At 45.2% G+C, this 17,140-nt stretch overlaps 1 protein-coding gene across 6 annotated transcripts in view; it reads right to left on the reverse strand.

The window, feature by feature from the left end:
- The window catches only part of LOC112252062 (nuclear factor 1 A-type), a 357,068-nt gene that overhangs the window by 114,105 nt on the left and 225,823 nt on the right, over positions 1–17,140 (reverse strand). The window lies entirely within an intron of this gene.

Here is a 17,140-nt window from a genome sequence, read left to right on the forward strand (position 1 = left end):
AATGAAAACAATGTACTGAGCAAATGTCAAATTGGCTTTTTACCAAATTACCATACAACAGACCATGTATTCACCCTGCACACCCTAATTGACAACCAAACAAACCAAAACAAAGGCAAAGTCTTCTCATGCTTTGTTGATTTCAAAAAAGCCTTTGACTCAATTTGGCATGAGGGTCTGCTATACAAATTGATGGAAAGTGGTGTTGGGGGTAAAACATTCGACATTATAAAATCCATGTACACAAACAACAAGTGTGCGGTTAAAATTGGAAAAAACACACAAATTTCTTCACACAGGGTCTTGGGGTGAGACAGGGATGCAGCTTAAGCCCCACCCTCTTCAACATATATATCTACGAATTGGTGCGGGCACTAGAACAGTCTGCAGCACCCGGCCTCACCCTACTAGAATCTGAAGTCAAATGTCTACTGTTTGCTGATGATCTGGTGCTTCTGTCACCAACCAAGGAGGGCCTACAGCAGCACTACAGTTGAAGTCGGAAGTTTACATCCACTTATGTTGGAGTCATTAAAACTCGTTTTTCAACCACTCCACAAATTTCAAGCTATAGTTTTGGTAAGTCGGTTAGGACATCTACTTTGTGCACAACATAAGTCATTTTTCCGACAGACAGATTATTTCACTTATAATTCACTGTGTCACAATTCCAGTGGGTCAGATGTTAACTTACACTAAGTTGACTGTGCCTTTAAACAGCTTGGAAAATTCCAGAAAATTATGTTATGGCTTTAGAAGCTTCTAATAAGCTAGTTGACATCATTTGAGTCAATAGGAGGTGTACCTGTGGATGTATTTCAAGGTCTACCTTCAAACTCAGTGCCTCTTTGCTTGACATCATGGGAAAATCAAAAGAAATCAGCCAAGACCTCAAAAAAAGAATTGTAGACCTCCACAAGTCTGGTTCATCCTTGGGAGCAATTTCCAAATGCCTGAAGGTACCATGTTCATCTGTACAAACAATAGTATGCAAGTATAAACACCATTGGACCACACAGCTGTCATACTGCTCAGGAAGGAGATGCGTTCTGTCTCCTAGAGATGAACGTACTTTGGTGCGAAAAGTGCAAATCCCAGAACAACAGCAAAGGACCCTGTGAAGATGCTGGAGGAAACAGGTACAAAAGTGTTTATATCCAGAGTAAAACCAGTCCTACATCGACATAACCTGAAATGCTGCTCAGCAAGGAATATTGACTTGGATTAAATGTCAGGAATTGTGAAAAACTGAGTTTAAATGTACTTGGCTAAGGTGTATGTAAACCTCCAACTTCAACTGTACCTTGGCCTAAACATCAGCGCCACAGGTAACGTTCACAAAGCTATGAGCAATCTGAGAGACAAGGCAAGAAGGGCCTTCTATGCCATGAGAAGGAACATAAAATTCGACATACCAATTAGGATCTGGCAAAAAATACTTGAATCTGTTATAGAACCCATTGCCCTTTATGGTTGAAAGGTCCACTCACCAACTAAGAATTCACAAAGTGGGACAAACACCAAATTCAGACTCTGCATGCAGAATTCTTCAAAAATATGCTCAGTGGACAACGTAAAACACCAAATAATGCATGCAGAGCAGCATTAGGCCGATATCTGCTAATGATCAAAATCCAGAAAAGAGACGTTAAATTCTACAACCACCTAAAAGGAAGCGATTCCCAAACCTTCCATAACAAAGCCATCACCTACAGAGAGATGAACCTGGAGAAGAGTCCCCTAAGCAAGCTGGTCCTGGGGCTCTGTTCACAAACACAAACACACCCTACAGAGCCCCAGGACAGCAGCACAATTAGACCCAACCAAATCATGAGAAAACAAAAAGATAATTACTTGACAAATTGGAAAGAATTAACAAAAAAACAGAGCAAACTAGAATGCTATTTGGCACTAAACAGAGAGTACACAGCGGCAGAATACCTGACCACTGTGACTGACCCAAACTTAAGGAAAGCTTTGACTATGTACTGACTCAGTGAGCATAGCCTTGCTATTGAGAAAGGCCGCTGTAGGCAGACATGGCTCTCAAGAGAAGACAGGCTATGTGCTCACTGCCCACAAAATGAGGTGGAAACTGAGCTGCACTTCCTAACCTCCTGCCCAATGTATGACCATATTAGAGACATATTTCCTTCAGATTACACAGATCCACAAAGAATTCGAAAACAAATCCAATTTTGATAAACTCCCATATCTACTGGGTGAAATTCCACAGTGTGCCATCACAGCAGCAAGATTTGTGACCTGTTGCCACGAGAAAAGGGCAACCAGTGAAGAACAAACACCATTGCAAATACAACGCATATTTATGCTTATTTATTTTATCTTGTGTCCTTTAACCATTTGTACATTGTTAAAACACTGTACATATATGTGACATTTGGATTGTCTTTATTGTTTTGAAACTTCTGTATGTGTAATGTTTACTGTTAATTTTTATTGTTTATTTCACTTTATATATTCACTTTATATATTATCTACCTCACTTGCTTTGGCAATGTTAACACATGTTTCCCATGCCAATAAAGTCCCTTGAATTGAATTGAATTGAGAGAGAGAGACAGGCAGAGAGAGAGAGAGAGAGACAGAGAGAGAGACAGGCAGAGAGAGAGAGACAGAGACGGAGAGAGAGAGAGAGAGAGAGAGAGAGAGAGAGAGAGAGAGAGAGAGAGAGAGATAGAGAGCACGCAGGGAATTCTATGCCATTAAAAGGAAATTCAAATTGAAATACCTATTAACATTTGGCTAAAACTAATTGAATATGTCATTGAACCAATTGCACTTTATGGCAGCGAGGTGTGGGGTCCACTTGCAAAACAAGATTTCATCAAATGGAACAATCACCCCATTGAAACCCTGCATGCAGAGTTCTGTTAGATTCTCCTACATGTCCAGAGGAAAACTACAAACATTGCATGTAGGGCAGAATTAGGCCAATATCCACGAATAATAAAAACTCAAAAAAGAGCAATTCAGTTTTGGAAACATCTAAAATACAGTGACCCCCTCTCATATCATTACCAAGCCCTGCAATGCCAAGAGCTGAGCAAAGAAAAGAGTCCCCTCATCCAGCTGGTCCTGGGGCTGAGTTCACATACTTGTTCTACTAACACACAGAAACCTCAGGACCAGAACATCCAATCAATCAGGATAAACCAAATTACAACACAGTCAAAACAAAACTACATTGCTTATTGGGAAACACAAGCACAAACACAAAGCAAAATGCAGTGCTATCTGGCCCTAAATCGACAGTATAGCCCTCCACCCCCATAGCCCTCCAGCCCTCCACCCCATAGCCCTCCAGCCCCATAGCCCTCCACCCCCATGGCCCTCCACCCCATAGCCCTCCAGCCCCATAGCCCTCCACCCCCAAAACCCTCCACCCCAAACCCCTCCATTCCCATAGCCCTCCAGTCCCATAGCCCTCCACCCCCAAAGCCCTCCAGCCCCATAGCCCTCCACCCCCAAAGCCCTCCAGCCCCATAGCCTTCCAGCTCCATAGCCCTCCACCCCCAAAGCCCTCCACCCCCAAAGCCCTCCAGCCCCAATGACCTCCACCCCCAAAGCCCTCCAGCCCCATAGGCCTCCACCCCAAAGCCCTCCACCCCCAAAGCCCTCCACCCCCAAAGCCCTCCAGCCCCATAGCCCTCCACCCCCAAAGCCCTCCAGCCCCATAGCCCTGAGCCCCATATCCCTCCAGCCCCATATCCCTCCAGCCCCATAGCCCTCCACCCCCATATCCCTCCAGCCCCATATCCCTCCAGCCCCATAGCCCTCCACCCCCATAGCCCTCCACCCCCAAAGCCCTCCAGTCCCATAGCCCTCCATTCCCAAAGCCCTCCAGTCCCAAAGCCTCCCAGCCACAAAGCCCCCCAGCCCCAAAGCCTCCCAGCCACAAAGCCCCCCAGCCCCATAGCCTCCCAGCCCCAAAGCCCCCAGCCCCAAAGCCCTCCATCCCCATAGCCTCCCAGCCCCATAGCCTCCCAGCCCCATAGCCTCCCAGCCCCCAGCCCCATAGCCTCCCAGCCCCAAAGCATCCCAGCCCTAAAGCCCTCCATCCCCATAGCCTCCCAGCCCCAAAGCCCTCCAGTCCCAAAGCCCCCAGCCCCAAAGCCTCCCAGCCCCAAAGCCCTCCAGCCCCAAAGCCTCCCAGCCCCAAAGCCCCCAGCCCCAAAGCCCCCAGCCCCAAAGCCCCCAGCCCCAAAGCCCCCCAGCCCCATAGGAAAGGCATCCTATATGCATTCAGCAGCCTGGGTTCAACGAGTGCGTTTCCATGAGTGAGCGTTTCATATAGGTAGGCTGGAAGAGGAGGGGGAGGGAGTAGGGCTTCTATATCTCAACAAGGAAAATCACTCCCAGCTGTGTCCACTGAGAGAGAGAGACGGAGTGGGAGGGGACTGAGAGAGAGCGAGAGAGAGAGAGAGAGAGAGAGAGAGAGGGAGAGGCAGAGAGAGAGAGAGAGAGAGAGAGAGAGGCAGAGAGGCAGAGAGAGAAACAGGCAGAAAGAGAGACCAGCAGAGAGAGAGACAGAGACAGGCAGAGAGAGAGACAGAGACAGGCAGAAAGAGAGAGAGAGGCAGAGAGAGAGAGAGGAACACACACAGAGTGAGAGATGAACACATACACTGAGAGAGAGAAACACAGAACGAGAGGAACACAAAGAGAGAGAGAATCACACAAACTGAGAAAGAGGAGCACACTGAGAGAGTGTGTGTGTTTTTCTCTCTCTTAGTGTGTGTGTTCCTCTCTCTCTCAGCGTGTTTTCCTCTCTCTCTCAGTGTGTGTTCCTCTCTCTCTCAGTGTGTGTTCCTCTCTCTCTCAGTGTGTGTTCCTCTCACTCTGTGTGTGTGCGTTCCTCTCTCTCTCTCAATTCAATTCAATTCAATTCAAGGGGCTTTATTGGCATGGGAAACGTGTTAACATTGCCAAAGCAAGTGAGGTAGATAATATATAAAGTGAAATAAACAATAAAAATTAACAGTAAACATTACACATACAGAAGTTTCAAAACAATAAAGACATTACAAATGTCATATTATATATACAGTGTTTTAACAATGTACAAATGGTAAAGGACACAAGATAAAATAAATAAGCATAAATATGGGTTGTATTTATAATGGGTGTGTGTTCTTCACTGGTTGCCCTTTTCTTGTGGCAACAGGTCACAAATCTTGCTGCTGTGATGGCACACTGTGGAATTTCACCCAGTAGATATGGGAGTTTTTCTAAATTGGATTTGTTTTCGAATTCTTTGTGGATCTGTGTAATCTGAGGGAAATATGTGTCTCTAATATGGTCATACATTGGGCAGGAGGTTAGGAAGTGCAGCTCAGTTTCTACCTCATTTTGTGGGCAGTGTGCACATAGCCTGTCTTCTCTTGAGAGCCATGTCTGCCTACGGCGGCCTTTCTCAATAGCAAGGCTATGCTCACTGAGTCAGTACATAGTCAAAGCTTTCCTTAATTTTGGGTCAGTCACAGTGGTCAGGTATTCTGCCGCTGTGTACTCTCTGTGTAGGGCCAAATAGCATTCTAGTTTGCTCTGTTTTTTTGTTAATTCTTTTCAATGTGTCCAGTAACTATCTTTTTGTTTTCTCATGATTTGGTTGGGTCTAATTGTGCTGCTGTCCTGGGGCTCTGTAGGGTGTGTTTTTGTTTGTGAACAGAGCCCCAGGACCAGCTTGCTTAGGGGACTCTTCTCCAGGTTCATCTCTCTGTAGGTGATGGCTTTGTTGTGGAAGGTTTGGGAATCGCTTCCTTTTAGGTGGTTATAGAATTTAACGGCTCTTTTCTGGATTTTGATAATTAGTGGGTATCGGCCTAATTCTGCTCTGCATGCATTATTTGGTGTTCTACGTTGTACACGGAGGATATTTTTGCAGAATTCTGCGTGTTTGTCCCATTTTGTGAAGTCTAGGTTGGTGAGCGGACCCCAGACCTCACAACCATAAAGGGCAATGGGCTCTATGACTGATTCAAGTATTTTTAGCCAAATCCTAATTGGTATGTTGAAATTTATGTTCCTTTTGATGGCATAGAATGCCCTTCTTGCCTTGTCTCTCAGATCGTTCACAGCTTTGTGGAAGTTACCTGTGGCGCTGTTTAGGCCAAGGTATGTATAGTTTTTTGTGTGCTCTAGGGCAACAGTGTCTAGATGGAATTTGTATTTGTGGTCCTGGTGACTGGACCTTTTTTGGAACACCATTATTTTGGTCTTACTGAGATTTACTGTCAGGGCCCAGGTCTGACAGAATCTGTGCATAAGATCTAGGTGCTGCTGTAGGCCCTCCTTGGTTGGTGACAGAAGCACCAGATCATCAGAAAACAGCAGACATTTGACTTCGGATTCTAGTAGGGTGAGGCCGGGTGCTGCAGACTTTTCTAGTGCCCGCGCCAATTCGTTGATATACAGTGCCTTGCGAAAGTATTCGGCCCCCTTGAACTTTGCGACCTTTTGCCACATTTCAGGCTTCAAACATAAAGATATAAAACTGTATTTCTTTGTGAAGAATCAACAACAAGTGGGACACAATCATGAAGTGGAACGACATTTATTGGATATTTCAAACTTTTTTAACAAATCAAAAACTGAAAAATTGGGCGTGCAAAATTATTCAGCCCCCTTAAGTTAATACTTTGTAGCGCCACCTTTTGCTGCGATTACAGCTGTAAGTCGCTTGGGGTATGTCTCTATCAGTTTTGCACATCGAGAGACTGACATTTTTTCCCATTCCTCCTTGCAAAACAGCTCGAGCTCAGTGAGGTTGGATGGAGAGCATTTGTGAACAGCAGTTTTCAGTTCTTTCCACAGATTCTCGATTGGATTCAGGTCTGGACTTTGACTTGGCCATTCTAACACCTGGATATGTTTATTTTTGAACCATTCCATTGTAGATTTTGCTTTATGTTTTGGATCATTGTCTTGTTGGAAGACAAATCTCCATCCCAGTCTCAGGTCTTTTGCAGACTCCATCAGGTTTTCTTCCAGAATGGTCCTGTATTTGGCTCCATCCATCTTCCCATCAATTCTAACCATCTTCCCTGTCCCTGCTGAAGAAAAGCAGGCCCAAACCATGATGCTGCCACCACCATGTTTGACAGTGGGGATGGTTGGTTCAGGGTGATGAGCTGTGTTGCTTTTACGCCAAACATAACGTTTTGCATTGTTGCCAAAAAGTTCAATTTTGGTTTCATCTGACCAGAGCACCTTCTTCCACATGTTTGGTGTGTCTCCCAGGTGGCTTGTGGCAAACTTTAAACGACACTTTTTATGGATATCTTTAAGAAATGGCTTTCTTCTTGCCACTCTTCTATAAAGGCCAGATTTGTGCAATATACGACTGATTGTTGTCCTATGGACAGAGTCTCCCACCTCAGCTGTAGATCTCTGCAGTTCATCCAGAGTGATCATGGGCCTCTTGGCTGCATCTCTGATCAGTCTTCTCCTTGTATGAGCTGAAAGTTTAGAGGGACGGCCAGGTCTTGGTAGATTTGCAGTGGTCTAATACTCCTTCCATTTCAATATTATCGCTTGCACAGTGCTCCTTGGGATGTTTAAAGCTTGGGAAATCTTTTTGTATCCAAATCCGGCTTTAAACTTCTTCACAACAGTATCTCGGACCTGCCTGGTGTGTTCCTTGTTCTTCATGATGCTCTCTGCGCTTTTAACGGACCTCTGAGACTATCACAGTGCAGGTGCATTTATACGGAGACTTGATTACACACAGGTGGATTGTATTTATCATCATTAGTCATTTAGGTCAACATTGGATCATTCAGAGATCCTCACTGAACTTCTGGTGAGAGTTTGCAGCACTGAAAGTAAAGGGGCTGAATAATTTTGCACGCCCAATTTTTCAGTTTTTGATTTGTTAAAAAAGTTTGAAATATCCAATAAATGTCATTCCACTTCATGATTGTGTCCCACTTGTTGTTGATTCTTCACAAAAAAATACAGTTTTATATCTTTATGTTTGAAGCCTGAAATGTGGCAAAAGGTCGCAAAGTTCAAGGGGGCCGAATACTTTCGCAAGGTACTGTATATGTTGAAGAGGGTGGGGCTTAAGCTGCATCCCTGTCTAACCCCACGACCCTGTGTGAAGAAATTTGTGTGTTTTTTGCCAATTTTAACCGCACACTTGTTGTTTGTGTACATGGATTTTATAATGTCGTATGTTTTACCCCCAACACCACTTTCCATCAGTTTGTATAGCAGACCCTCATGCCAAATTGAGTCAAAGGCTTTTTTTAAATCAACAAAGCATGAGAAGACTTTGCCTTTGTTTTGGTTTGTTTGGTTGTCAATTAGGGTGTGCAGGGTGAATACATGGTCTGTTGTACGGTAATTTGGTAAAAAGCCAATTTGACATTTGCTCAGTACATTGTTTTCATTGAGGAAATGTACGAGTCTGCTGTTAATGATAATGCAGAGGATTTTCCCAAGGTTACTGTTGACGCATATTCCACGGTAGTTATTGGGGTCAAATTTGTCTCCACTTTTGTGGATTGGGGTGATCAGTCCTTGGTTCCAAATATTGTGGAAGATGCAAGAGCTAAGGATGATGTTAAAGAGTTTTAGTATAGCCAATTGGAATTTGTTGTCTGTATATTTGATCATTTCATTGAGGATACCATCAACACCACAGGCCTTTTTGGGTTGGAGGGTTTTTATTTTGTCCTGTAACTCATTCAATGTAATTGGAGAATCCAGTGGGTTCTGGTAGTCTTTAATAGTTGATTTTAAGATCTGTATTTGATCATGTATATGTTTTTGCTCTTTATTCTTTGTTATAGAGCCAAAAAGATTGGAGAAGTGGTTTACCCATACATCTCCATTTTGGATAGATAATTATTTGTGTTGTTGTTTGTTTAGTGTTTTCCAATTTTCCCAGAAGTGGTTAGAGTCTATGGATTCTTCAATTACATTGAGCTGATTTCTGACGTGCTGTTCCTTCTTTTTCCGTAGTGTATTTCTGTATTGTTTTAGTGATTCACCATAGTGAAGGCGTAGACTCGGGTTTTCCGGGTCTCTATGTTTTTGGTTGGACAGGTTTCTCAATTTCTTTCTTAGATTTTTGCATTCTTCATCAAACCATTTGTCAATTATTGTTAATTTTCTTCGGTTTTCTATTTGAGATTTTTAGATTTGATAGGGAAGCTGAGAGGTCAAATATACTGTTAAGATTTTCTACTGCCAAGTTTACACCTTCACTATTATGGTGGAATGTTTCACCCAGGAAATTGTCTAAAAGGGATTGAATTTGTTGTTGCCTAATTGTTTTTTGGTAGGTTTCCAAACTGCATTCCTTCCATCTATAGCATTTCTTGATGTTACTCAGTTCCTTTGGCTTTGATGCCTCATGATTGAGTATTGCTCTGTTTAAGTAGACTGTGATTTTGCTGTGGTCTGATAGGGGTGTCAGTGGGCTGACTGTGAACGCTCTGAGAGACTCTGGGTTGAGGTCAGTGATAAAGTAGTCTACAGTACTACTGCCAAGAGATGAGCTATAGGTGTACCTACCATAGGAGTCCCCTCGAAGCCTACCATTGACTATGTACATACCCAGCGTGCGACAGAGCTGCAGGAGTTGTGACCCGTTTTTGTTGGTTATGTTGTCATAGTTGTGCCTAGGGGGGCATATGTGGGAGGGAATGCTGTCACCTCCAGGCAGGTGTTTGTCCCCCTGTGTGCTGAGGGTGTCAGGTTCTTGTCCGGTTCTGGCATTTAGGTCGCCACAGACTAGTACATGTCCCTGGGCCTGGAAATGATTGATTTCCCCCTCCAGGATGGAGAAGCTGTCTTCATTAAAATATGGGGATTCTAGTGGTGGGATATAGGTAGCACACAGGAGGACATTTTTCTCTGTTAGGATCATTTCCTTTTGAATTTCTAGCCAAATGTAGAATGTTCATGTTTTGATTCATTTAATGTAATGAATTAGGTCTGCTCTATACCAAATTAGCATACCCCCTGAGTCCCTTCCCTGTTTCACACCTGGTAGTTTGGTGGATGGGACTACCAGCTCTCTGTAACCTAGAGGGCAACCAGTGGGTCCGTCTCCTCTATACCAGGTTTCTTGCAGGATGACAATGTCTGTATTACCGATTTCTTTGGTGAAGTCCGGGTTTCTGCTCTTTAGGCCAAAGGCAGATGACCTCAGGCCTTGGATATTCCAGGATGATATAGTGAAGGCTTTTTGTTCCATAGAGTGTCCAATGTTGTTGGTCGTGGTTTGGCCTCAGGCCAGTAAGTGTGAGCAGAGCCTGCTGAGCATCTGGTACTTGCCATTGGCTTGGGCGAGTGTGAGAGTGGGGGTTGGGACTGTTTGCCCGCTCACTACCTGGGCGTATGTGTGGCTTCCATGTTGAGGCCCTCTTTGCGGGGGTGGGGTGCATGGGGTGGGCAGGAGTGGCATAGGTCTGATCTGAGGGGGCCTAAATGGGGTGTGGGCATGGTTGACGTGGGGGCGTGTTGATTGGTTGGGGTGGGGGTGTGGATGTGTCTAGGTGTACTGTGGTCTGGGTGTAATTCCTCTTGGCGTGGGTCCTCTATGTGTAGGTCCAGGGGGGTCCTGCAGGTCTGGGAGGGGGTCTCGCTGGTCTTGGTGGGGTGTCTATTGATCTGTTGCTCCTGTGTGAAGTGTTGGGGATACGTTTGAGAGCGATGTCCTTTAGAGTCTGGGCAAAGGTGGGCACCGCTGCCTTGTAGAGGTGGACCTGGTCATAGAGGCTGTTCAAGTCCAGTGTGGAGTGGTGGGCCAGGAAAACATTTGGTTTTGAGGCACAGTCACGGGAAATACTTGCGTTTACCTGCTGTATTGTGGCAGGGTGGAAGTCTTTTCGTGGTAGCAGGGTGGAGATAACCACTTGTGCGTTGGGGAAAGTAGAAGAAGCCTTTTCAATCACTCCCTTCAGTGCTGTGGCCACCCTTTCCTGCTGTGCTCTCAGGGCGTTTGTGCCTGTGTGTATTATTATGTGGCTGGGTGAGCCTAGTTGGTCCTCAGGCAGAAGGTCAAGGGCGCGCTGGGTGTTTGGACACCAGAGTTTAGACATGCTGTGTTTGGTGAAAAAGTTTTTTTTCTTCTATATATTTCCCATTTGAGTCCATTAGTAGTACAATCTGTGTCTTGTGTTTGTCCTCAGTGGGTGTGGGGGGTTGTCAGAAGGGCTATCAGGGTGGCTGACAGGGGGTGCTCAGAGGGGGTGAGAGCCGCTGGGCTTGGGGTTCTTCATTTGTCTGTTCTGCTGTGATGTCGACTCTATGGTCAGGGTCTGGTGTGGACTGTTCTGCTGTGGTGTTGAGACTTTTGTCAGGTGCTAAGGTGGGCTGTTCTGCTGACGTCTCTGTGGGGGTGGCCACCTCTCTAGTGGGTTGTTCTCTGTCACACGCCGTCCCCCTCAATCTCTCCTCCGTCCCCCTCACCCTCTCCTCCATCCCCCTCAACCTCTCCTCAACCAGCAGTCTGATCCTCTCCTCTAATGCTCTGTTCTGCTCCTCTTTCTCCTGTTGTAGTTGTCTCACCACTGTCCAGAGTGCAGATATGTCTCTCTCCACCTCCAGCATTCCGGGTCTGGTTAAGGGGGTGTTGTTGTGCTGGACTGTTGTCTGGGTCTGTGCTGACTGAAGTGTAATCACCTGCTGTTCCACCTCCACCTGCCTTACCTCCAGCTGGGTGAATTTGTCCTTCATTTCAATGAGGGAGTGGTAATCTGTGCTGGGAGGTTGACTCTCCACTGGGGGTTGCTCGTCTGTGGGGTTACATAATGAAGAGGTCTGGTCTGACCCGCTCGGGGTGGGGGTATCTTTATCAAGGGAGAGCTTCTCCTGCTGGGCTAATTCTTTGATTAGGTGAAAGTCCAGCTGAAACTGTTTGGGGGTTACCCTGTACCATTACTGTTCCGGACTTATAGATATTTATATTACCTGACTCAGAGTCCTCGTTATCAATTATTCTGAGTTTCCACCCTTCGTTAACCCCCCCTCTCTTAACAAAGGGGTAGTGTGCTAATATAGCACTGTGCCATGCCAGTGGATGGTTTGTGTGGAAGATAAGGTTGCTGATGTTCCCATTTTTGTAATAGTCAGCAAAAAGTGTCTCTTGATTTTCCATAAGGAGCTTCATTTTGTAATCTTTTCTTGATTTATCATTCTTTACATACACAGGGTACTGTATTTTAATTACCTCTGAACAGCGGGAGGGAGCTTCTAAGGCTTCTCCATTTGGTTGGGGTAGACTGTGTGACTCTCCTGCCATTGTTGGGCTAATGGGCTTTGACACCTCTCACTTGACACGTCAGTGCTAGTTGAAGCTGTATCAATCAGGCTTGGCAGAATTATGTTAGAATTAAGTCCTTATAAAGTAATGTTGTGTATTTTTCTTCTTGGCTTTTGGAAATAAAATATAGTTTCAGACTAAACATTACTCACTCAGTTCCAGGTTGGATGGTGTTTTCAAGTTTCTGTTGTTTTCCAGAGAATTTGCTGTATAGAGTAAAAATCCTTGGTATAGTTGTGAACCTTGATTCCGTAATTCCGTCCAAAATCAGGTTGTAGGTTTTAAGTTTTGATTTGAAGTAGGGGTTATGTTGTAGAGGGTAGAATCCAGTATGTGTTCCTGACAAAAAAATCCAAGTTTATCTAACTCTTAATCTATATTTTTTTAAGAAAATGCTGAAAAATGCAGGAGCTCATCTGATCCTGACCTCTGCTACTCTGCCCGTCTCTCTCTCTCTCTCTCTCTGTCTCTCTCCGTGTGTGTTCCTCTCTCAGTGTACTTCTCTCTGTATGTGTTCCTCTCTCTCTCTCTCTCTCTCTCTCTGTGTGTGTTCCTCTCTCAGTGTACTTCTCTCAGTATGTTCCTCTCTCTCTCTCTCTCTCTGTGTGCGTGCCTCTCTCTCTCTCTGTCTCTCTCCGTGTGTGTTCCTCTCTCTCTCTCTCTCTCTCTCTCTGTGTGTGTTCCTCTCTCAGTGTACTTCTCTCAGTATGTTCCTCTCTCTCTTTCTCTCTCTCTGTGTGCGTTCCTCTCTCTCTCTCTCTGTCTCTCTCTGTGTGTGTTCCTCTCTCAGTGTACTTCTCTCTGTGTGCGTTCCTCTCTCTCTCTCTGTCTCTCTGTGTGCGTTCCTCTCTCTCTCTCTCTGTCTCTCTCAGTGTGAGTTCCTCTCTCAGTGTACTTCTCTCTGTGTGCGTTCCTCTCTCTCTTTCTCTCTCTCTGTGTGCATTCTCTCTCTCTCTCTCTGTCTCTCTCAGTGTGAGTTCCTCTCTCAGTGTACTTCTCTCTGTGTGCGTTCCTCTCTCTCTCTCTGTCTCTCTCCGTGTGTGTTCCTCTCTCAGTGTACTTCTCTCTGTATGTGTTCCTCTCTCTGTCTCTCTCCGTGTGTGTTCCTCTCTCAGTGTACTTCTCTCTGTATGTGTTCCTCTCTCTGTCTCTCTCTCTCTCTGCCTGTCTCTCTCTCTCTCAATTCAATTCAATTCAAGGGACTTTATTGGCATGGGAAACATGTGTTAACATTGCCAAAGCAAGTGAGGTAGATAATATATAAAGTGAATATATAAAGTGAAATAAACAATACAAATTAACAGTAAACATTACACATACAGAAGTTTCAAAACAATAAAGACATTACAAATGTCATATTATATATATATACAGTGTCTCTCTCTACCTCTCTCTCTACCTCTCTACCTTTCTCTCTCTCTCTCTGTGTGGTCCTCTGTGTGTATATTCCTCTCTCTCTCTCTCCCTCTCTCTCTCTCTCTCTCTCTCTCTGTCCCTCAATCAGTGTGTGTTCCTTTCTCTCAGTGTGTGTGTTTCTCTCTCTCAGTGTGTGTTTCTCTCTCTCTCAGTGTGTTCCTCTCTCTCTCAGTGTGTGTTCCTCTCTCTTCTCAGTGTGTGTTCCTCTCTCTCTCAGTGTGTTCCTCTCTCTCTCAGTGTGTTCCTCTCTCTCTCAGTGTGTGTTCCTCTCTCTCTCGGTGTGTGTTCCTCTCTCTTCTCAGTGTGTGTTCCTCTCTCTCTCACTGTGTCCCTCTCTCTCAGTGTGTGTTCCTCTCTCTCTCTCAGTGTGTGTTCCTCTCTCTCTCAGTGTGTGTTCCTCTCTCTTCTCAGTGTGTTCCTCTCTCTCTCAGTGTGTTCCTCTCTCTCTCAGTGTGTGTTCCTCTCTCTCTCAGTGTGTTCCTCTCTCTCTCAGTGTGTGTTCCTCTCTCTTCTCAGTGTGTTCCTCTCTCTCTCAGTGTGTTCCTCTCTCTCTCAGTGTGTGTTCCTCTCTCTCTCAGTGTGTGTTCCTCTCTCTTCTCAGTGTGTGTTCCTCTCTCTCTCAGTGTGTTCCTCTCTCTCTCAGTGTGTTCCTCTCTCTCTCAGTGTGTGTTCCTCTTTCTCTCAGTGTGTGTTCCTCTCTCTTCTCAGTGTGTGTGTTCCTCTCTCTCTCACTGTGTCCCTCTCTCTCAGTGTGTGTTCCTCTCTCTCTCTCTCTGTGTGTGTTCCTCTCTCTCTCAGTGTGTGTTCCTCTCTCTTCTCAGTGTGTGTGTTCCTCTCTCTCTCAGTGTGTGTTCCTCTCTCTCTCACTGTGTCCCTCTCTCTCAGTGTGTGTTCCTCTCTCTCTGTGTGTACATCCTCTCTCTCTCAGTGTGTGTTCCTCTCTCTCTCAGTGTGTGTTCCTCTCTCTCTCAGTGTGTGTTCCTCTCTCTCTCAGTGTGTGTTCCTCTCTCTTCTCAGTGTGTGTGTTCCTCTCTCTCTCACTGTGTCCCTCTCTCTCAGTGTGTGTTCCTCTCTCTCTCTCAGTGTGTGTTCCTCTCTCTCTCAGTGTGTGTTCCTCTCTCTTCTCAGTGTGTGTGTTCTCTCTCTCTCAGTGTGTGTTCCTCTCTCTCTCACTGTGTCCCTCTCTCTCAGTGTGTGTTCCTCTCTCTCTGTGTGTACATCCTCTCTCTCTCAGTGTGTGTTCCTCTCTCTCTCAGAGTGTGTTCCTCTCACTTTGTGAGAGGAGGGGAAAGGAGAGGGGGAAGTGGGAGAAGAGGGGGAGGAGTGGGGGAGGAGGTGAGAGGGGGAGGAGGGAGAGGAGGTGAGAGGAGAGGGGAGGAGGGGGAGAAGGGGATGAGGTGAGAGGAGAGTGGGAGGAGGGGAGAGGAAGTGAGAGAAGAGTGGGAGGGGGGGAGAGGAGAACGGGAGGAGTCTGTGTTGTTGAAACCAGTGTCTCTATTCTGACCCCCAGGGTCAAATGCAGGTTACACAGGACGTGTGTGTGTGTGTGTGTGTGTGTGTGTGTGTGTGTGTGTGTGTGTGTGTGTGTGTGTGTGTGTGTGTGTGTGTGTGTGTGTGTGTGGCAGCACAGTCACTCTGCTCATGCTGAGGGAGAGCACACAGACAGACAGACAGACAGACAGACAGACAGACAGACAGACAGACAGACAGACAGACAGACAGACAGACAGACAGACAGACAGACAGACAGACAGACAGACAGACAGACAGACAGACAGACAGACAGACAGACAGACAGACAGACAGACAGACAGACAGGGGATAAGGGTCCATTTGGGATTCACAAGTCGTGTGTTCAGGTGACGTGTCTGTGTGATCAGGTGTGTATTCTAGAGGGGTTGTGTGAGGTGTGTGTAGTCTTAGGTTGAGGTGATGGGTAAACTACAGATTAGGTTGAGGTGACTGGTGAACTACAGATTAGGTTGAGGAGACTAGTGAACTACAGATTAGGTTGAGGTGACTGGTGTACTACAGATTAGGTTGAGGTGACTGATGAACTACAGATTAGGTTGAGGTGACTAGTGAACTACAGATTAGGTTGAGGTGACTGGTGTACTACAGATTAGGTTGAGGTGATTAGGTTGAGGTGACTAGTGAACTACAGATTAGGTTGAGGTGACTAGTGAACTACAGATTAGGTTGAGGTGATTAGGTTGAGGTGACTAGTGAACTACAGATTAGGTTGAGGTGATTGGTGAACTACAGATTAGGCTGAAGTAACCGGTGTACTACAGATTAGGTTGAGGTGATGGGTAAACAACAGATTAGGTTGAGGTGACTGGTGAACTACAGATTAGGTTGAGGTGATGGGTAAACTACAGATTAGGTTGAGGTGACTGGTGACAACGTGTGCTATACACTGAATGTACAAAACATTAGGAATAGAGGTCGACCGATTAATCGGAATGGCCGATTTTTACACCTTTATTTAATCTTTATTTAACTAGGCAAGTCCGTTAGGAACACATTCTTATTGTCAATGACGGCCTAGGAACGGTGGGTTAACTGCCTGTTCAGGGGCAGAACGACAGATTTTTACTTTGTCAGCTCGAGGGTTCCAATCTTGCAACCTTACAGTTAACTAGTCCAACTCTCTAACCACCTGCCTCACGAGGAGCCCACCTGTTCCGCGAATGCAGTAAGAAGCCAAGGTAAATTGCTAGCTAGCATTAAACTTAATCAGTCATAATCACTAGTTATAACTACACATGGTTGATGATATTACTAGTTTATCTAGCATGTCCTGCGTTGCATATAATCGCAGTGCGCATTCGCGAAAAAGGACTGTCGTTGCTCCAACGTGTACCTAACCATAAACATCAATGCCTTTCTTAAAATCAATACACAGAAGTATATATTTTTAAACCTGCATATTTCACTAAAAGAAATCCAGGTTAGTAGGCAATATTAACCAAGTGAAATTGTGTCAGTTCTCTTGCGTTCATTGCACGCAGAGTCAGGGTATATGCAACAGTTTGGGCCGCCTGGCACATTGCGAACTAATTTGCCAGAATTTTACGTAATTATGACAGAACATTGAAGGTTGTGCAATGTAACAGGAATATTTAGACTTAGGGATGCCACCCGTTCGATAAAATACAGAACAGTTCCGTATTTCACTGAAAGAATAAACGTCTTGTTTTCGAAATGATAGTTTCCGGATTTGACCATATTAATGTCCTAAGGCTCGTATTTCTGTGTGTTATGTTATAATTAAGTCTATGATTTGATATTGAAATACAAATGGTATAGAGAGAAATAGTCCTATAATTCCTATAATAAGTACAACCTAAACTTCTTACCTATATTGAAGACTCTTTAAAAGGAACCACCAGCTTTCATATGTTCTCATGTTCTGAGCAA

This window comes from Oncorhynchus tshawytscha, linkage group LG06 (genome assembly GCF_018296145.1).
Source record: "Oncorhynchus tshawytscha isolate Ot180627B linkage group LG06, Otsh_v2.0, whole genome shotgun sequence".
Taxonomy (NCBI): domain Eukaryota; kingdom Metazoa; phylum Chordata; class Actinopteri; order Salmoniformes; family Salmonidae; genus Oncorhynchus; species Oncorhynchus tshawytscha.